The sequence below is a fragment of the Pan paniscus genome, chromosome 20, assembly GCF_029289425.2.
Source record: "Pan paniscus chromosome 20, NHGRI_mPanPan1-v2.0_pri, whole genome shotgun sequence".
NCBI lineage: Eukaryota > Metazoa > Chordata > Mammalia > Primates > Hominidae > Pan > Pan paniscus.
In genome coordinates this window covers 62,347,424-62,368,824 of record NC_073269.2, presented here as the reverse complement: position 1 = coordinate 62,368,824, position 21,401 = coordinate 62,347,424, and the positions used below count along the sequence as shown (strand labels likewise).

The 21,401-nt window shown below is 48.4% G+C and overlaps 1 long non-coding RNA gene across 1 annotated transcript; it reads right to left on the bottom strand.

Moving 5' to 3' along the window:
- Positions 1 to 2,947: 2,947 nt before the first annotated feature.
- LOC130541008 (uncharacterized) lies at positions 2,948 to 21,163 on the bottom strand. The gene is made up of 4 exons (XR_008955054.2): positions 17,788 to 21,163; positions 7,756 to 8,272; positions 7,487 to 7,650; positions 2,948 to 6,717 (listed from the first exon to the last, which is right to left on the bottom strand). It is a non-coding gene; the product is annotated as an uncharacterized LOC130541008 (long non-coding RNA).
- Between the last annotated feature and the right edge of the window lie 238 nt (positions 21,164 to 21,401).

The window sequence follows — 21,401 nt, the reverse complement described above, 5'->3', positions numbered from 1 at the left end:
TATGGATCTAAAGTCCTGACACCCATGCCCCCCACCCCCAGCCCCCTGCTGAGTTGATGATCCACTTAATCTTTGATGTTTATCGGGCACTTCTTTCCTGTGAGGGACTCTGCTAAGCATGGGGGCACAGCAGTGACCTCAACAGGCACAAATCTCTGCTGTCATGGGGGCTGGGAGGGGACACACAGCTAAGGGCTAAAGGGACAAAAAGAGGCTCTCAGAAGGCAGGAGGTAGAGGAGTCCTGGGCAGGGGGCAGGTGTGACAGGCAATCCCAGGGGAAGTGAGGGCCAGACAGGTGAGTGGAAAGGGACCCTCCACCCAGCTTACTCCCCAGCCTGAAGGCAGTGTTGATCTGGAAATGATTTTATTCCATATAGCCCCGTTTCCCTAAGGGTAGCCTGGAGAGTGTAGGTTCCAGGGAATATTGTTAAGATGTTTGGAGAAAACAGGATCTTGTATTCAAATAACCTGGGAAAATGCTGGATTCAAGTTTTCTTTTTTTTTTTTTTTTTTTTGAGATGGAGTTTCGCTCTGTCACCCAGGCTGGAGTGCAGTGGTGCAATCTGGACTCACTGCAACCTCTGCCTCCTGGGTTCAAGCAATTCTGTCTCAGCCTCCCAAGTAGCTGGGAATACAGGCACCCACCACCACACCCGGCTCACTTTTGTATTTTTAGTAGAGATGGGGTTTCACCATATTGGTCAGGCTCATCTTGAACTCCTGACCTCAAGTAGTCCACCCACCTCAGCCTCCCAAAGTGCAGGGATTACAGGTGTGAGCCACTGCGCCCTGCCGGATTGAAATTTTCTCATACACAGAACAGTACTTGGCAGATGGAAGGTGCTGAGCCAAGATTTAGTTGACTGGATGAATTATAAAACTAGCCCCCCACACCCACCCGGCTCAGAACTTTTCACTATGATTCTGTATACCCGGGTGGGGCTGGGGGCCAGGGCAGGGGTAGGTGATAACATGCAGCATTTTCTGAACTTGTTCTGTCAGAAAACCTTCCATTTATAGAGCATCTTGGGCTGGTGTACTCCAGGCCATCCTTAGAGAAGTGCATGCATGTGAATTGTGTGTGTCTCTGCATGTATGAATGCATGTCTGTCTGTGTGGATGGTGCATCTGTATCTTTGTGCATATGTATGTCTGTGCGCATGTGGGTATGTGTGTGTCTGTGGTATACATCCACCCATCCTTCCCCTCATATCTACCACTCAAAGAGGCTGTGGGTGGGGACGGAGTTGCCCCTGGCACCATTGATTTTGCCTCCTCTCCTGCCTTGATGGACAAGTCTATCCAGAAATTCCCTATCTTCTGGCGCCGGTCTTTCAGCACCATGGATAGAGATTCCCCCCCCCCCCACCCCCACAGCTGAGTCTGGGATGATGGAGCTCAGTTTAATCCATACGCGTTCCCTTTTAACGCCTCCCGATCAGTTCGAAGAGGGTATTGTTCCCATTTTACAGATAAGGGAACAGAGGCTTTGGGGAGGTTAAACAGTCCTCCAGGCTCTCACAGCTGATAAGTAGCAGAGCTTAATAGATCAGTCTATCTGTACCTTATGGGATGCTTGTGAAGTGGGGTGGCCACTAGCCATGACAGCAAGTAGACTGTGGAAGGACAGCCTCATTCAGGCTGGTGGGGACTCTGGCAGGGGGATTTGGATCAGCAACTGATGTTTGGTCACAAATAAGATTTTTTTAAAAAAAGTAATGGATACTTTGAGGAAGAGATTACTTACCAAATCTCAACTCCCAAATTCCTCATTCTTCTTCCTGCATTATCCCTTGAAATACTCAGTGAATCTACAAGTGGGTTTAAAACGTAAATTTATCAGGCTGGGTGCGGTGGCTCATGCCTGTAATCCCAGCACTTTGGGAGGCTGAGGCAGGCAGATCCCTAAGGTTGGGAGTTCGAGACCAGCCTGACCAACATGGAGAAACCCTGTCTCTAATAAAAATACAAAAAATTAGCTGGGCATGGTGGTACATGGCTGTAATCCCATCCACTCAGGGGGCTGAGGCAGGAGAATTGCTTGAACTTGGGAGGCAGAGGTTGCGGTGAGCTGAGATCGTACCATTGCACTCCAGCCTGGGCAACAAAAGCAAAACTCCATCTCAATAAATAAATAAACACAAACAAACAAATGTGCCCCAGCCTGGGCAACAAGAGCGAAACTCTGTCTCAATAAATAAATAAAATAAATTTATCAAATGAAAGCATTCCTTGCATATTATTCTGCCCCTTACATATGTATCTCTATCATCATCATGTATCATGTATATATCCACTATACATCATCTATTTACATATATTATCATTTATATACCAATCCATTGTCTTCTATTATTCCATCTATGCATCAGTTATCTATATCTGTCATCTATATGCAGCTATCATTTATGTATCAGTCATCTGTCATCTATTATCATTACACCATCCATGTGTCTATCATCTATAATCTATATCATCCATGTATATCATCTATTATCTACTTACATAGGTATGTATCAATTTATCATCTACCTTCATAGTACATATCTGTGATCTTCCTATCTTCACCATCTATTATCTCTCAATAATCTATTTGTGTACTCTGTTATCTGTCATCTATCTTTAGCTATCTATGTATCTATCAACTATACCTATTTATGTATCTACCTATGATTGTTCCAAAGAGCCCTATCTACATTTCTTATTTTAAAAAACACTTTCAAAGTGTTCCTTTGTGCAGACACAGTGTTTAATTCCTGACTGACGTGCAGTCTGCCTGTTTCTAGTCTTCTGCTACTGTAGCAATGCAGCAGTAGCACCAAATCCGACCCACACCCTGTGCTGCTTGTCCTGACAGGAACTGTAAGATGAAGGGGAATGTGCGTTTGGATCCCAACAGATCCGGCTGTATCACCCTCCCCAGAGGTCAGACGCTTATCATGTCCCCAAGAATGTATGAAGTGACTGTCTCCTATCTACTCTCCGCAGTGAGGGCTTGGATATGGCTGATAGCTGGGACCCTGGGGAGCAAGGTGACGGTTCAATGTGCACCACTGTGTGTCAGGTGCTTCACTAATACCTTGTTTAGACCGGGCGCGGTGGCTCACGCCTGTAATCCCAGCACTTTGGGAGGCCAAGGCGGGCCGATCACCTGAGGTCAGGAGTTTGAGACCAGCCTGGCCAACATGACGAAACCCCGTCTCTGCTACAAATATGAAAATTAGCTGGGCGTGGGGGTGGGCGTCTGTAATCCCAGCTACTCGGGAGGCTGAGGCAGGAAATTGCTTGAATCCGGGAGGCAGAGGTTGCAGTGATTCGAGATAGTGCCACCGCGCTCCGGCCTGGGCAAAAGAGTGAGACTCCATCTCAAAAAACAAAACAAAACAAAACAAAACAACCTCTTTTAACCCTCCACTCTACAGACGGGAAAGCAGGCTCAGAGGGAAGGGACTTCTCCAGGACTTAAAACAAGACACAGCAAAGTTGGTTTCAGCTGCCTGGCTTTGCCCACACTGTTTAGACATGGCTGGATGTCGCTGGTCACAGAGAAGCAAGCCAGCTCAGAGAAGTCAAGCCACTCACTTTAGATCACACGCTCAGTAAATGGAGAACCCGATTCAAACTCAGGACAGTCGGGCCCCACGCCGGAGCTGCTTTGACACCGTAGCCGCCTGGCGGAGTCGCCCTCGACTCGGCGTCCGCTCCAGGCACTGGGGATGCAGCGGGGCAGACACACTAGTCCCTGCCCTCAGGGATACAGACTGCGGCCTTCAGAGCAGGAAGTGAGCTGGGTGGAGGGTCCCCTTCCTCTTGCCCACGTCTGTCTGGATCTCACTCCCCTGGGACCCGCCTCCCACAAAGCTGCCTGTCACACCTGCCCATGCCCAGGACTTCCTCCATGTCTCACCCCCAGGGGTCTCTTTTTGTCTCTTCAGTCATCATCTGTGTGTGTCCCCCCCCCCAACCACTCCCACTCCCCGTGAGGGCAGAGATTGTGCCTGTCGAGGTCACCGCCGTGTCCCCTTGCTTAGCAGAGCCACTGGCAGGAAGTGCGTGCCCGATAAACACGGGCGAGTAAGTGGACGGAGAAGCTGAGCCGCGAGGAAAGAGGGGAACTTCCAAGGGCAGTTCAGGAAGCGCGGTCCAGGCGGGGCCACAGCAGGGGAGAGGCCCTGTGGGGCGCAAGGAGCGCTTGTTCACACGCACCAATAGCCACAAATGCAAAGCGCCCCAGCTGGAAAAAAGTTGAGGGGGGAGGAGGCGGTTAGGGTAGGAAAGTGGGATGTGGCGCCCCCTAGTGACCATGTCCCACCTGTGGTCATGATCAGCACTGTTAGACCCAAGCCCCTGAGCTCAGCCTCTCCCTAGTGACCATTCCACACCACCGTGGTCATGATCAGCACTGTTAGACCCAAGCCCCTGAGCTCAGCCTCTCCCTAGTGACCATTCCACACTGCCGTGGTCATGATCAGCACTGTTAGACCCAAGCCCCTGGAGCTCAGCCGCTCCCAGTGACCAGGCCACACCGCCGTGGTCATGATCAGCACTGTTAGACCCAAGCCCCTGGAGCTCAGCCGCTCCCAGTGACCATGTGACGTCTGTGGTCATGATCAGCACTGTTAGACCCAAGCCCCTGGAGCTCAGCCGCTCCCAGTGACCATGTGACGTCTGTGGTCATGATCAGCACTGTTAGACACAAGCCCCTCGAGCTCAGCTGCTCCCTAGTGACCGGGCCACACCGCCGTGGTCATCAGCACTGTTAGACACAAGCCCCTCGAGCTCAGCTGCTCCCTAGTGACCAGGCCACACCGCTGTGGTCATCAGCACTGTTAGACACAAGCCCCTCGAGCTCAGCCGCTCCCAGTGACCATGTGACGTCTGTGGTTATCAGCACTGTTAGACACAAGCCCCTCGAGCTCAGCTGCTCCCTAGTGACCAGGCCATACCTCCGTGGTCATGATCAGCATTGTTGGATCCAAGCCCTTCGAGCTCAGCAGTTTCAGACCAGGCTCCGGAATATCCCTGCTGACACAGGGAGGGGAGGAGAGGAGAGGTGGCTGCACAGCCTAACCACTGGCCTCTGGTTTGAAAACTCATTTCTCTTTGCTAAACCCCATTTTCTCATTTGTAAAACCAAGAGCCTGGAATGAGTGTTTCAACTAAAGCCAAAAGAGGGAGTTGTGCCCAAACCATCCAGCTCCGTGCATGGGGTGGATTCGGGGTTACAAGTGCATCCTACGGGGCTGGAGAGAGCACCAGGCTAATAAGGGAGCCAGTGTGAGATGGTAGAGTGGGGAAACCAGAGCACTGTAGCCCAGGAGAAAGGAGCTCCGTTTCCAGCTTACACTGACTGTGGTCACCAGTAGGAAGTCAGACTTAACGATGCCAGAGATTTTTTTTTTTTTTTTTTGAGATGGAGTCTTGCTCTGTTGTCCAGGCTGGAGTGCAGTGGCATGATCTCAGTTCACTGCAAGCTCCGCCTCCCGGGTTCACGCCATTCTCCTGCCTCAGCCTCCCGAATAGCTGGGACTACAGGTGCCCGCCACCATGCCGGGCTAATTTTTTGTATTTTTAGAGATGGGGTTTCACCGTGTTAGCCAGGATGGTCTTGATCTCTTGACCTCGTAATCTGCCCATCTCGGCCTCTCGAAGTGCTGGGATTACAGGCGTGAGCCACCGTGCCCGGCCTTCATTTTTAATTTATTTTTTCTTGAGGCAGAGTCTTGCTCTGTCACCCACACTGCCGTGCAGTGGCACGATCTCGGCTCACTGCAACCTCCATCTCCCAGGTTCAAGTGATTCTTGTGCCTCAGCCTCCTGAGTAGCTGGGACCACACGTGTGCGCCACCACCCCTGGCTAATTTTTATTTTTCTTGGAGATGGGGTTTTACCATGTTGGCCAGGCTGGTCTCAAACTCTTGGCTTCAAGTAATCTGCCCCCGTCAGTCTCCCAAAGTGCTGGGATTATAGGCGTGAGCCATCGCACCTGGCCTTATATATTTTTTTTAAATAAAGAAGCTGGCAAGACAGATTTAGTAACATGTAACATCATAATTATTAGACTTTCTTCCTTAATATCTCCATGATTCAAGCCAGCAACAGTATGTTGAAAGAAAAACAGTGGAATACCTCCATGAGAACCAAATAAAACATATTGCTGTAGACCAAGCTCATCCAACCCACCTTATTTTGTTGCTGTTCTGTTTGTTTTAGGCTTTTAGCAACCTGAAATCATGGATTTTAGTTTCTGTCTCTAGTGATAAGTGGAAAAGAGGGATGAGGAAGGGTCTTTACTGGTCCAACCGCAAACAGAAACTGAGAACCCATGACTGTATTCTCTACCTTGGACACCCCTGCTTAGTCTGTTCAGGCTGCTCTAAGAGAATACGTAGTGTGTGTGTCTTAAACAACAGACGCTCATTTCTCACAGTTCTGGAGGCTGGAAGTCCAAGATCAGGGTGCTGGCATGTCTGGTGTCGGCTGCTTCCCAGCATGCGGACGGTGGCCTTCTCCGTGTCCTCCTGGGAAGGAAAATGGGAAAATTGGGCAGAGAGAGAAGGAACGTGTCTCACATGTCTCCTCTCTGATAAAAGAAAAACTTCAGCCGAATTAAATTTAAAGGAGTTTAATGGAGCAATGAATGATTCGCGAATCACGCAGCCCCCAGAATCACAACCGATTCACAGAGACTCCAGCGCGACCATGCGGTGCAAGATCTGTAGACATAAAAAAGGGAAAGATGTACAGAAATCGGAGGTGAGGTACAGAACAGCTGGACTGGTAAACAACCCGGCATCTGCCTTAATTTAAATTTTTATTTTTGAGATGGAGTTTCTTTCACCCAGGCTGGAGTGAAGTGGTGCGATCTCGGCTCACTGCAACCTCTGCCTCCCGGGTTCAAGCGATTCTCCTGCCTCAGCCTCCCGAGTTGCTGGGATTACAGGCTCCTGCCACCATGCCCGGCTAATTTTTTGTATTTTTAGTAGAGATGATGGGGTTTCACCATGTTGGCCAGGCTGGTCTTGAACTCCTGACTTCAGGTGATCTGCCCGCCTCAGCCTCCCAAAGTGCTAGGATTACAGGTGTGAGCCACTGCATCTGGCCTGATTTTTGTATTTTTAGTAGAGATGAGGTTTCGCCATGTTGGCCAGGCTGGTCTTGAACTTCTGACCTCAGGTGATCTGCCCACCTCGGCCTCCCAAAGGGCTGGGATCACAGGCATGAGCCGCTACACCCAGCCTGTCACCTGTGTTTGAACAAGCCCTCACCCACTCTTTCCCATGTGGTCCCTCACATCGCCTGCCTGGCATTTGAGTTTGTGACCCCCAACCCCAAGCGTGTGTCAGGATAGGACCGGTTATGCTGCAAGCAAACAGCCCCCATGTCAGGGGCTCACAACACTCAACATTTTATCTTGTTTGTGTTCCGTGCCTGCCGTGGGTTGCGCGGAGCTCTGCTCCACCTTGTCAACTCTCTGGGACTCACCATTTGCCGTGGCCAGGCAGAGGGACTTGGCAAATCATGTACTGCTCTTGAAGTCTCCAGCCAGAAGTGACACATGCTGCTTCTGCTCACAGTTCATCCCCCACAGCAAGGCACATGGCCATGCCCGGCTTTCAGGGAGCCGGGAAGTAAGTCCTATTTTGTGTCTGGGAGGGAAAATGGGAAAATTGGGCAAAGGATTACAGTTATTCTGGGTATAATCCAACATGCTGGTTCTCAGAAACCAAACGAGCCTCAACCGTGCATCTCACCTGAGTCTATATTCTCAGTATTCTCTGTCCTGTGGTCTCAGTGACGGGTCCTGTTCCTTTTACCTAGGGGCAAGCCCCAGCCCAGCTGGTTCCACCAATGCCAGAACTGGCCTGGATGCTTCTCCACTTCAGCCCCGAGCCTGGGCTGAAGCTGCTGAGGCTCTGCATCCCGCTGGCCTCCTTCCTCTGGATGAGGAGGTAAAGATGATTGCTCACAGTTGGAGGCAGGGTGTCAGCCCTCTGGGAGCTGCAGATGCACTGTCATTCCTGGTGGGATGAAACACTGCCCAGACCACATCTGGTTCTGTGGCTCCATCTACCTGCCTCTCCTTAGCTGCATTCGCCACTGTGACTGGTGCAATACAGAAATGCTCACTGCAACTGGACAAGGTCAATATTCTTATTCTGGACCTTCCTTAGGGCCGGTAGGGAAGTGCTGGTTTCTGTCAGCTCTCTGCTGCCACCACCTGGATTCTTGAGAACTGCAGTGTCTGTGAAATCACGAAAAGTCGTGGTCCTGGATAAAGGATGGTAAAGTGTATTATATAACATACCATGTAAAGGCATGGATCTGTGTTAGATAGACAGTGTTTTTGTTCATCTGGTAAAAGTCACATAACAAAATGAACCCATTTTAAAGTGCACAATTCAGTAGCATTTGGTACATTTACAGTGTTGTAGAACCATCATTTCTGTCTAGTTCCAAAACATTTTTGTCATCCAAAAAGGAGACCTTGTACCCATTAGACAGTCACTCCCCATTCCCACCTTTGCCTCAGTCACCACAAGCTGATTTGAGACAGGCCTCGTTTTGCATCAGGGGTGGTGATTGCTTCAGCATTCCACACAGGAGGAGCTTAGGCCCAGCATTCTGCATGATGAGCGGAGCCTGGGGCTTGTCTTGAAGCTGGACTTGCTTGTATAGCAAGTGCTTTTTTCCTTATGTGTGTGTGTGTTTAGGTTATTTGGGAAAGGATGGCTCATGAAGAGTACATGGTGGTGGTAGGGGAAAAACTTTAGGGTCCTGGTCAGCAACGTACTAGTCTTACCATCCTGTTCAAGAGACCAACCTTTCTGAGCTCCAGCTTTTTCGTCCTTTAAAGACGGTAAATGATGTTTATCTCGCATATTTACTTTGAAAATTGAAGAAGATAACTTACTCAAAGAACTAAGCAAAGGCCGGATGCAGTGGCTCACGCCTGTAATCCCAGCACTTTGGGAGGTCAAGGTGGGCAGATCACCTGAGGTCAGGAGTTCATGACCAGCCTGGCCAACACAGCAAAATGCTGTCTTTACTAAAAATACAAAAGTTAGCCGGGCGTGGTGGCATGCACCTGTAATCACAGCTACTCGGGAGGCTGAGGCAGGAGAATCACTTGAACCTGGGAGGCGGAGGTTGCAGTGAGCCAAGATCACACCACTGCACTCCAGCCCGGGCAACAGATCAAGTCTGTCTCAAACACACACACACACACACCCCCAAGCCAAAGAACTGAGCCAAGTGACTGTCAAATAGAGGTATCTGGTAGGTGGTCCTGGTTCTTCTTCCTCATTATCAACAGAGCCTGAACCTTGACAACTCATTCTGGGGGCTTAACCATAGCAAGTCACTTGTGACTCCCAACTAGAGTTAGGAACCCAAAAAGCATTCATGATATTTGGTTGCTGCTGTAGCTTAGAAGACAGACAATCTGCCAGTGTGGAAAATGCATTAGGGTTCTTCGAGAAGCAGAATCAATATGCTGTATGTGTGCGTGTAGTCATGTGCTGCATGACATTCCAAACAATGGGCTGCACGGACCATGATGGTCACATAAGATTATGCTGCTGAAAAAAGTCTTCGACCTGGTGCTGTCATAGGCCTTGTAACATCACAGTGCAATGCACAACTCACATGTGTGTGGTGATGTGGTAAACAGGCCAACTGTGCTGCCAATTGTATAAAAGTTGGGCACATACCAGCCTGACCAACAAGGTGAAATCCCGTCTCTACTAAAAATAATTAGCTGGGCATGGTGGCTCACACCTGTAATCCCAGCATTTTGGGAGGCTGAGGCAGGTGGATCACCTGAGGTCAGGAGTTTGAGACCAGCCTGACCAACATGGTGAAACCCCATCTCTACTAAAGATAAAAAAATTAGCTGGGCATGGTGGCATGCGCCTGTAATCCCAGCTACTCAGGAGGCTGAGGCAGGATTGCTTGAACCCAGGAGGCAGAGACTGCAGTGAGCTGAGATCCTGTCACTGCACTCCAGCCTAGGAGACAGAGCGAGATTCTGTCTCAAAAAACAACAACAAAAAAACCACAAAACTAACAAACAAAAAATTAGCCGCGCATGGTGGTGCACACCTGTAGTCTCAGCTATTCTGCTCGGGAGGCTGAGGCAGGAGAATCGCTTCAACCTGGAAGGCAGAGGTTGCAGTGAGCCAAGATCACGCCATTGCACATATAATTATGTACAGCACATAATACTTGATAATGGTAATAAATGACTATGTTACTGGTTCATGTATTTACTATACTTTTTTTTTTTGAGATGGAGTCTTGCCTTGTCACCCAGGCTGGAGTGCAGTGGCGCAATCTTGGCTCACTGCAGCCTCTGCGTCTCAGGTTCAAGCGATCCCCCAACCTCAGTCTCCTGAGTAGCTGGGACCACAGGCACATACCACCACACCCGGCTAATTTTTTTGTATTTTTGGTAGAGACGGGTCTCACTATGTTGCCCAGGCTAGTCTTCAGCTCCTGAGCTCAAGCGATCTGCCTGCCTCAGCCTCCCAAAGTGCTGGGATTATAATTGTCAGCCACGGCACCTGGGTATACTATAATTTTTAAACGTTATTTTAGAGCATACCCCTACTTACAAAAAAAAAAAAAAACCAATTAATTGTAGAGCAGCCTCAGGCAGGTCCTTCTGGAGGAACCCAGAAGAACCGTTGTCATAGAAGAAGACAGCCCCATGTATGTCACTGCCCCTGAAGACCTTCTAGGGGGACAAGATACGGAGTTAGAAGAGAAGGATCGTGATGATCCTGACTCTGTGCAGACTAGACTAATGTGTGTGTCTTTCTTAATCAAAAATTAAAACGTTAAAAAAATTACGAAAAAGGTTATAGAATAAGGATATACAGCAAGAAAATCTCTCTATACAGTTGCACAATGCACATGTGTGCATGCGTGTGTGTGCGCGTGTGTGTGTGTGTTCAGAGACAGTCAGGCTCTCTTGTCCAGGCTGGAGAGCATGGTATGAACATAGCTCACTGCAGTCTTGAACTACTGGGCTCAAGCAATCCTCCCACCTCAGCCTCCCAAGTAGCTGGGACTATAGGCATGTGCCACCATGCCCGGCTAATTAAAAAATAATTATTTCCTGTAGAGGTGGGGTCTATGTTGTACAGGCTGGTCTTGAACTCCTGAGGGTGATCCTCCTGCCTCAGTCTCTCCAAGTGCTGAGATTACAGGTGTAAGCCATCGTGTCTGATCTATGTTTGTGTTTTAAGCTAAGTGTTATTACAAGAGTCAAAAAATTTAAAAAAAAATTAAAAGTTAGCTGGGCACAGTGGCTTATACCTGTAATCCCAGCACTTTGGGAGGCCGAGGCAGATGGAGCACCTGAGGTGAGGAGTTCAAGACCAGCCTGGCCAATATGGTGAAACCCCATCTCCACTAAAAATACAAAAATTACCCGGGCATGGTGGCAGGCGCCTGTAGTCCCAGCTATTCGGGAGGCTGAGGCAGGAGAATTGCTTGAACCCGGGAGGCAGAAGTTGCAGTGAGCCGAGATCACACCATTGCACTCCAGCCTGGGCGACAGAGTGAGACTTTGTCTCAAAAATAAGTAAATAAAAGTTTATAAAGTAAAAATGTTACAGTAAGCTAAGGTTAATTTATTCTTGAAGAAAGAAAAATATTTTATAAATTATGGTAGCCTAAGTGTGCAGTGTTTATAAAGTCTACAGCAGTGTAGAGTAACATCCCAGCCTTCACATTAACCCACCACTCACACACCGACTCACCCAGAGCAGCTTCCATGTCTGCAAACTTCATTCATGGTAAGTGCCGCATATAGGTATACCATCTTCAAATATTTTCTTTGGTATTTTGTTGTAACTTTTCTACGTTTAAATATACAAATACTTAGTGTTGTGTTACCGTTGCCTACAGTATTCAGTACAGTAACATGTTGTCCAGGTTTGTAGCCTAAAAACAATAGGCTCTAAGAGCAAATAGGCTCCGGCCTGTGCAATACAGTGAGAGTCCCTCTCTACAGAAAATAATAATTATTTTTTGAGATGAAGTCTGGCTCACACCTGTAATCCCAGCACTTTGGGAGGCCGAGGCGGGCGGATCACAAGGTCAGGAGATTGAGACCATCCTGGCTAACACAGTGAAACCCCGTCTCTACTAAAAATACAAAAATTAGCTGGGCGTGGTAGTGGGCGCCTGTAGTCCCAGCTACTCGGGAGGCTGAGGCAGGAGAATGGCATGAACTCGGGAGGCGGAGCTTGCAGTGAGCTGAGATCGCGCCACTGCACTCCAGCCTGGGCGATACAGCAAGACTCCGTCTCAAAATAAATGAATGAATGAATGAATGAATGAATGAAACGGAGTCTTGCTCTGTCACCCAGGCTGGAGTGCAGTGGTGCGATCTTGGCTCACTGCAACCTCCGTCTCCCAGGTTCCCGCAATTCTCCTCCCTCGGCTTTCGAAGTAGCTGGGACTACAGGCGTGCGCCACCATGCCCAGCTGCTTTTTGTATTTATAGTAGAGATGGGGTTTTCTCCATGTTGGCCAGGCTGGTCTCGAACTCCTGACCTCAGGTGATCCACCTGCCTCGGCCTCCCAAAGTGCTGGGATTACAGGCGTGAGCCACCACACCCGGCCTAGAAAATAATTATTTTTTAAATTAGCTGGGCATGGTGGCACATGCCTGTAGTCCCAGCTGCTTGGGAGGCTGAGGTGGGAGGATGGCTTGAGCCCTGTAGTTCAAGGCTGCAGTGAGCTGTGATTATGCCACTTCTCTCCATATAGCCTAGGTGTATGGTAGGCTGTATTATCTAGTTTTGTGTAAATACACTCGATATTTGCACATGACTGATGATGCAGTTCTCAGAACAGAGAAAGAGGTTTATTATGAGAATTGTCTCACATGATTGTGGAAGCTGAGGAGTCTCACGATCTGCCGTCTGCAGGCTGGAGAAACAGGAATGCCTGTGGGGTGGTTCCAGTCCAAGTCCAAAGGCCTGAGAACCAGAGGAGCCAAGGGTGCAAATCCCAGTTCTAGGGCGGGAGAAGATAGGCGTCCCCACTCCAACAGGCAGGCGGGGAGCAAACAGGGTAAATGACTCCCTCTACACCTTTTTGTTCTATTTAGACTCTCATGAGATGAGTCCACTCACAGAAGGGAGGGCAATCTGCATTACTAAGTCCACGAATTCAAACAGTAATCTCAACCAGAAACACCCTCCCAGACACACTCAGAAACAATGCTTAATCTGGGAATCCCGTGGCTCAGGCATGTTGACATATAAAACCTACTATCACAGACAAGCAGGTCCAGTGTGTGGCGGGTTTGGCAAGAGGATGGGCTAGGGCCTTAACCTGAGCGGTCCTGTGTACCCTCAACTGTTCAAGCTGCCAGGAGGCTCCTTTCCAGGATTGCACCACTGATCCCTGGCACCCAGCTCATAACCCTTACAGAAATGCAGGTAACAGAGTAACAGTCAGTCCAGGACAAACAGGGAACACAGACAAGCTGGTCTGCAAGATCCTCATCTCCAGCAGGGGTCAGCAAAATGCCTCAAAGGCCAAATGGAGCCAGCCGCCTGTTTCTGAAAATAAAATTTCATGAGAACACAGCCATACCCATTTGCTTTTGTGTTTTCTTCAAATGTTTTTTTTTTTAATTAAAAAAATTTAAAATGGACAAAAATTATATATATTTATGGTGTGCAATCTGCTGTTTTGAAATATGTTTACAGCCAGGTGTGGTGGCTCACTCCTGTAATCCTAGCACTTTGGGAGGCTGAGGCAGATGGATCACCTGAGGTCAGGAGTTCCAGACCAGCCTGGCCAACATGGTGAAACCTCATCTCTACTAATACAAAAATTAGCTGGGTGTGGTGGTGGGCACCTGTAATCCCAGCTACTTGGGAGGCTGAGGCAGGAGAATTGCTTGAACCTGGGAGGCAGAGGTTGCAGTGAGCCAAGATCCTGCCATTGCATTCCAGCCTGGGTGACAGAGCAAGACTCCATTAAAAAAAAATGTATACATTATGGAATGGCTAAATTGAGCTGATTAACTTGTATGTTACCTTACATGCTTTTTTTTTTTTTTTTGTGGTAAGAACATTTAACATCAGGGCTAGGTGTGGTGGCTTGTGCCTGTAATCCCTGCACTTTGGGAGGCTGAGGCAGGAGGATCCCTTGAGCCCAGTTCAAGACCAGCCTGGGTAACATAGGGAGACCCTGTCTCAACAAAACAAAGAAACACTTAACATCTACTCACTTAGCAAGTTTCAAGTACGTGATATTTTGCTGTTAACTATAGTCACCACGTTGTACGATAATAGGTCTCCTGAACTTATTCCTCCTGTAACATCAACATTTATATCCTTTGACCAACACCTCCCCAGACTCCACCTCCCCATCACTTTCAGCCTCTGGTAACCATCATTCTGCTCTCTGCTTCTGTGAGTTTGACTTTAGATTCCATATATAATTGAGATCATGCAATACAGATGCTCTTCCATTTACAACGGGGCTACGTCCTCATAAACCCACTATAAGTTGAAAATACAGGTTGAAAATACTTTTTAATTTTTGAGACAGTGTCTCACTCTGTCACCATGACTGGAGTGCAGTGGTACAATCATGACTCACTGCAGTCTCGGTCTCCTGGGCTCAAACCATCCTCCTGCCTCAGCCTTCTGAGTAGCTGGGACTACAGGTGTGCACCACGTCTGACTAATTAAAAAAAAATTTTTTTAAGAGATGGGGTCTCACTATGTTGCCCAGTCTAGGGAAATGCATTTAATATATTTAACCCACAGAAGGTCATAGCTTAGCCTACCCTACCTTACACCTGCTCCTAATGCTTACATTATCCTCCAGTTGGGTAAAATCATCCAACACAAAGTCCATTTTATAATAAAGTGTTGACTATTTCATGTGATTGATGGCATACTGAAAGTGAAAGACAGATGGTTCTGTGGGTACTCGAAGGACAGTTGTTACTGAACAAATGTCACTTTCATACCAGTGTAAGTAAGGTCAAATCCATCACAAGTCAGGGACCATCTGTATCTTCCTGTGCCTGGCTCATTTTATTTAATGTAATATCCTCCAGGTTCATCCATGTTGCATGTGACAAAATTCTCTTTGTATTTTCTATGCTTGTTTTTACCCTGTATCAGCAGAGCTGAGCAGTTACAATAGACTAAATGGCCCCCAAAGCCTAAAATATTTACTGTTTGGCTCTTTTTTGGAGACAGGATCTCACTCTGTTGCCCTGGCTGGAGTGCAGTGGTGCGATCATGGCTCACTGCCGCCTTGACCTCCTGGGGTCAAGTGATTTTTGCACCTCAGCCTCCTGAGTAGCTGGGACCACAGGCGTGCACTACCACACCTGGCTAATTTTTTTCAAGTTTATTTTTTGTAGAGACAGAGTCTCACTACATTTCCCAGGCTGGTCTTGAACTCCTGGGCTCAAGTGATGCTCCTGCCTTGGCTTCCCAAAGTGCAGAGATTGTAAGCATGAACCACCGTACCTGGCCTATTTGGCCTTTTACAGAAAAAAATTGCCAACCCCTGGTTTACGGTCTTAGTCAGGACTTGTCTTTGCTCTTCTCCTCCAGAGTTTCCTTCTCTTTTCTGTCTCCATCAAACAGGGTCCTCACCCTCCAGCCCGTATTCTCTCTGACCAACACTTGTGGTACACTCAGAGCTTCGTTTTTGCAGTTCTGGCTTTGAGAGTGTGATCCGAAGAGCACTTGCATCAGAATGGCTTAGGAAAGCTTTTTAAAATTCATATTCCCAGGCTTCACCTGGGTCCCGCCATACCAGAATTGGCCGTGGGGCTCAGGAACCTGAAGCTTGCTCTCTCCCCAGTTGAGACAGTCTCACTCTGTTGCCCAGGCTGGAGTGCAGTGGCATGATCTTGGCTCACTGCAACCTCTGTCTCCTGGGTTCAAGTGATACTTGTGCCTCAGCTTCCCAAGCAGCTGGGATTACAGGTGCCTGCCATCACACCCAGCTAAATTTTTTGTTTTTAATACAGATGGGGTTTCACCACATTGGCCAGGCTGATCTTGAACTCCTGACCTCAAGTGATCCACCCACCTTGGCCTCCCAAATTGCTGGGATTATGGGTGTGAGCCACCACACCCTGCCAGGTTTCCACTATATTTTCAAGCTAATGAAAACTTCACAAGCCCTGGATACTGGCTGATAACACCCCCTGCATAAAAGTACAGCCCTGAGCTCTCTCCACTCTGCACACCACATCTTCCACTTTCGCTAATAAATTTCCAGCCTAATTTCCTACCTTTTAACTGCTTTATTTCCTCAGGAATTCTGAATCAGATCTCAGATGGAGGCAACTATATTGGTTCATCATTTTTTGCTTTTTAAAAAATAATTTACAAACCATGGAATTCACCCATTTTAAGGTGTACAATTAAATGATGCTTTAGTATGTTCACATAGTTGTACGTCTATCACTCCAAAAAGAAACCCCGTACCAGCAAGAGTCACTCATTCCGTGCTCCCCTCCCAGCCCTGGGCAAATTCTCATCTTGTGTCTCTGTGGATTTCCCTCTTCTGGTCATTTCATATCAACGGAATCATACAAGTGGCCTTTTGTATCTGGCTTCTTTACAGAGGATAATGTTTATGAGGTTGATCCATGTTGTAGCACGTATCGCTACTATATTCCTTTATTCCTTTTTTTTTTAATTGAGATGGAGTCTTACTTTGTTGCCCAGGCTGGAGTACAGTGGTGCCATCTCGGCTCACTGCAACCTCCGCCTCCCGGGTTCAAGTGATTCTCCTGCCTCAGCCTCCTGCGTACCTGGGATTACAGGTACACGCTATTACCCTGGGCTAATTTTTGTATTTTTAGTAGAGATGAGGTTTCACTATGTTGGCCAGGCTGGACTTGAACCCCTGACCTCAGGTGACCTGCCTGCTGCAGGCTCCCAAAGTGCTAGAAGTACAGGAATGAGCCACTGCACCTGTTGTTGTTGGTTTTTTTTTTTTTTAAAATGAGACAGGGTTTCACTCTGTCACCCAAGCTGGAGACCGCAGTGGTACAATCTCGGTTCACTGCAGCCTTGACCTCCCAGGCTCAAGTGATCCTCCCACCTCAGCCTCCCAATGGGCTGAGACTATAGGCTTGTACCGCCATACCTATTTAATTTTTAGTATTTCTAGTAGTGACAGGGTTTCGCCATGTTGCACAGGCTGGTCTCAAACTCCTGGGTTCAAGCGAGCCTCCCAACTCAGCCTCCCTAAGTGCTGGGATTACAGGCATGAACCACTGTACCCAGCCTGCATTCTTTTTTTCATGGCTGAATAATATTTCATTGTGTGGATAGACCACATTTTGTTTACCCATTCATCTGCTGATAGACACGTGGGTTGTCTGCACCTTTTGGCTGTTGTGAACAAGGATACCTACTTCATCTCTTACCTTGGTCACAGGCAGCCTACAGGTCATTAGGCAGCTTAAAGACTGGCTGTTCTTCAAACGCTAGCTCCTGGTCCAGTCAGCTGCAATGGAGGCCAGCTGCTTGGGTCATTCATCCAGGACCCCGGCTCAGAATGGCTTTGTACTCAGTATAGTGACTCACAGCCATCCTGAAATTCTTAATTTTTGAACAAAGCACCCACATTTTCATTTTACGCCTGGGCCTCCAGATAATGTTGGTTGATTCCATTTTGACAATGGGGAATAAAGCTAAAGAATAAACCTACATTCTTGGGTGTCTGCTAAGCAGCTGTCACCTCCAATAGAACCAAAAAGTGGCTGATACCTTCTGAGCACGGCTGACACGGATTTCCTGTGAGCCAGTCGCATCCAGCGAGGGGAAGGGGAGGCCGCTGGGTGTGCTGGTGAGGGAGGGCTCCCTGCTTCACGTGGACCAGCGGGTCTCAGGCTGGTGCCCCGGGTAACATCTGGCTGTGTCTGAAGACTTCCTTGGTTGTCACAACTGCGGGAGGGAAGGCACCTGGCAGGTAAAAGCAGGGACGTCACTGAACACCCTACAGCCCACAGGCGGGACCCCGATGTGGAAGTGGCCGGTCCCACCGTCAGCAGTGCCTACGGTGAGAAAATCCACAGTGGGGATGCGGGGAGGAGCCCGCCCTGCTCCCGGGAGGGTCTCAGGGAAGATGACGCTCTGCTGCCACCCAGCTGGCATCAGGGGAAACTCAACCAGGGAGCTGGCGTCCCGCGGGGTTCACTGACCCTGGAATTGCCTTCCCAGGAAGCTTCTACTCAGTGATCTCAGGTGGACGTTCTGTGCCATGCAGCTCAAAGCATCAGAGTTTGTGCGGCTCCACACAGACCCCAGCTACAGCGTGGCTGGCAGGTGGAGGTGAATTCTCTATCGTTTGACTCGCGGGTGAGGAAAGGGTCCTTCCACATAGAGATAAGAGCCCAGATCAGCAGGGAGACAGCGCCCCCGCCTGTCCTACCCACGGTGTGATGCACCAGGCAGTGGGGGCCTGGGACTCACCACGGTTGCCCTCCAGGACCGGGTCCGTTGCCTTCCTGATGCTCTTCCCTCTCCGTGGTACAAATGTTAAAAACAAACAAACAAAACAAAACAAAAAACTATGTAGGAAGGGTACGTTTTCATTGTATGTCATGTCCCGAACTTGACGAAAAACCAGCAGTGCAGAAAAAAGTTTTTCTCAGACCTCAAAGATAGCTAGTCTAGAAAAATAGAATAGTCCTAGTCTCTTGCGAACCTGCCATTTTAGCTGTGAGAACAGCTGCAATTCATGCATTTGTCCTTCATTAGAAGGTAATACATTTTAGGAGAACAGGGATCTTTGTCCTGCACCATCAGCCTGAGGGCAGCGGCCAGCACATAGGATTATAGGGTTTACACAGACTCATCATTACTTCATCCTCTACGTTTAGGAATTTAGAATAAGAAACAAGGAGTTGGGTAGAAATCAAGGTATCATCCCTATTATTCGAAGCTCTGAGGCCAGGCTGGGTATGGTCGCTCACACCTGTAATCCCAGTGCTTTGGGAGGATAAGGCGGGTGGATCAACTGAGGTCAGGAGTTCGAGACCAGCCTGGCCAACATGGAGAAACCCCATCGCTACTAAAAATACAAAAATTAGCCAGGCGTGGTGGCGGGTACCTGTAGTCCCCACTACTCAGGAGGCTGAGGCATGAGAATTGCTTGAACCCGGGAGGCGGAGGTTGCAGCGAGTCTAGATTGTACCATTGCAACCCAGCCTGGGTGACAAGAGCAAAACTGTCTCAAAAAAAAAAAAAAAAAAAAAACCCAACCCCCGCCACCCCGCCCACCGCCACACACACACACACAGACTCCGAGGCAGGTGGCCTGTATCTGCAGCCTCCTAGCACTTCTCCACAATCAGTATTCTGCCCACCCATCCCACCCTCAGCAAAGCTTGCCGCATGAAAGAGGAAAGTGTGTACACATCTGGAGACAGGAGGCTTGTGAAGAGCACTTAGAAGGTCCAGTTCCTCCCTCCTAGCCGTAGCACCTGGGTAACTCCCTCTACCCTTGGAAACGGCCAAGAGGCTCAAGAGAAAGAAACTCTTTTCCAACAGGCAGCAGTGAGTAGAACACAGCTTTCTGCCAGTGTGGAGTAGTGCATCACATTCTAGGCGGTTTCATGATCCTCCTCCTGGTGTTCCCATCTTGCCAGATCCCCTTCCCTCAAGTGACTTGTGACTTACTTCTATCCAAACGGAATGTGGCAGGGTTGATGGGATCTGACTTCTGTGATGCCATGAGATTGTAAGTCTGTCTTGCTGAGTGACTGTTTTGCTGGCTTTGAAGATCCAATCTGCCATATGGAGACGGCCAAGCAGAAAAGAGCTGGGGATGGCCTGGGGCTGACAGTCGAGAAACCAAGGCCCTCAGTCCAGCAGCCTGAAAATGGATGTTCCTGGGACCCACATGAACTTGGAAGAGGTCCTTGTCCCGGTTGGGTCTCAGATGAGACCACAGCCCTGGTCAACACCTTCATCACAGCCTTGTGAGACCCTGAGACAGAGGATCCAGCTGAGTCATATCTGGACTCAAACACCGAGATCACGTGTTTTAACTGCCGAGTTTGTGGTAATGTTGTAAACAGCAACAAACAACTAATACAAGTAGGTAAATACTGGTGGAGTGAATGCTCCAGCCACTTCTACAGCTGATTTACAGAGATTCATCTCTTCTTGATTCTATAGGGTAAGTACAATTTTTCCTACTTTACAGATAAGAAATCAAAAGCCCATGGAGGTTGACATTTTTATAGTGTCATAAAAATCATTTGAAACAGCCAGAATTTGAACACAGGTCAGCATAAAAAACTTGAAGCCGGGCACAGTGGCTCACACCTGTAATTGCAGAACTTTGGGAGGCTGAGGCAGGAGGATCACTTGAGCCCAAGAGTTCAAGACTAGCCTGGGCAAGATAATGAGATGTTTCTAAAAAATAAAAATATTGTTTCTAAACTTGGCTTTTCCCTTTGACCTTCCCTTTGGCTGTAACTTTACAAAGTGGGATATTTGTAACTGTTGGGGGTGGGGTAGGCGGCAGTGCTCAAGATAATGCACTGGACACAGGAGGGCATTGTGTATTTTTAGCTATATACAAGGTGATAGATCTTTAACAAGACTAACATAGTAATGCTTTGTTAACACAAACATTAATGGTGGTTTCCTTGCCCCCCTCCCCCCCCCCCCTTTTTTTTTTTTGAGACAGAGTCTGGCTCTATTATGCAGGCTGGAGTGCAGTGGCGCGATCTTGGCTCACTACAAGCTCCATCTCCCGGGTTCACGCCATTCTCCTGCCTCAGCCTCCCAAGTAGTTGGGACTACAGGCACCCACCACCACGCCTGGCTAATTTTTTGTATTTTTAGTAGAGATGGGGTTTCACCCTGTTAGCCAGGATGGTCTCAATCTCCTGACCTCATGATCTGCCCACCTCGGCCTCCCCAAGTGCTGGGATTACAGGCATGAGCCACTGCACCCGGCCTCCTTGCCCTGTCTTTATGTTAGATGGCCCTGTGTCCCATGTGGGAGAAGAGGTATCCTGAAGACAGATACTCTGATTCGGAAGGGCTAACTTTTCCCCCACTACTCCACCCATTCACCTCGTAAACCCTATCACATTGGTCCAATGTCCAAGTATTTTATAAACAAACACTCCCAGAACACGCAAGTATTTAAAAAGTATTCCTGCAAAGAAACCATAGGTTGAAGATAATGCTAATACTATAAGCACAAATAAACTGCAGAGTTGACGTTCCTCCTATATCTGATATAAACTTTATTAGCTCCATTGCAATGGGAGCAGAAAAGGGGGCATGCCAGCCCCTGTCTAATATATGCTGACAGGGAATGATGCTGAAACATTCCCCCAGTTTGAAAGGGGCTGCTGGAG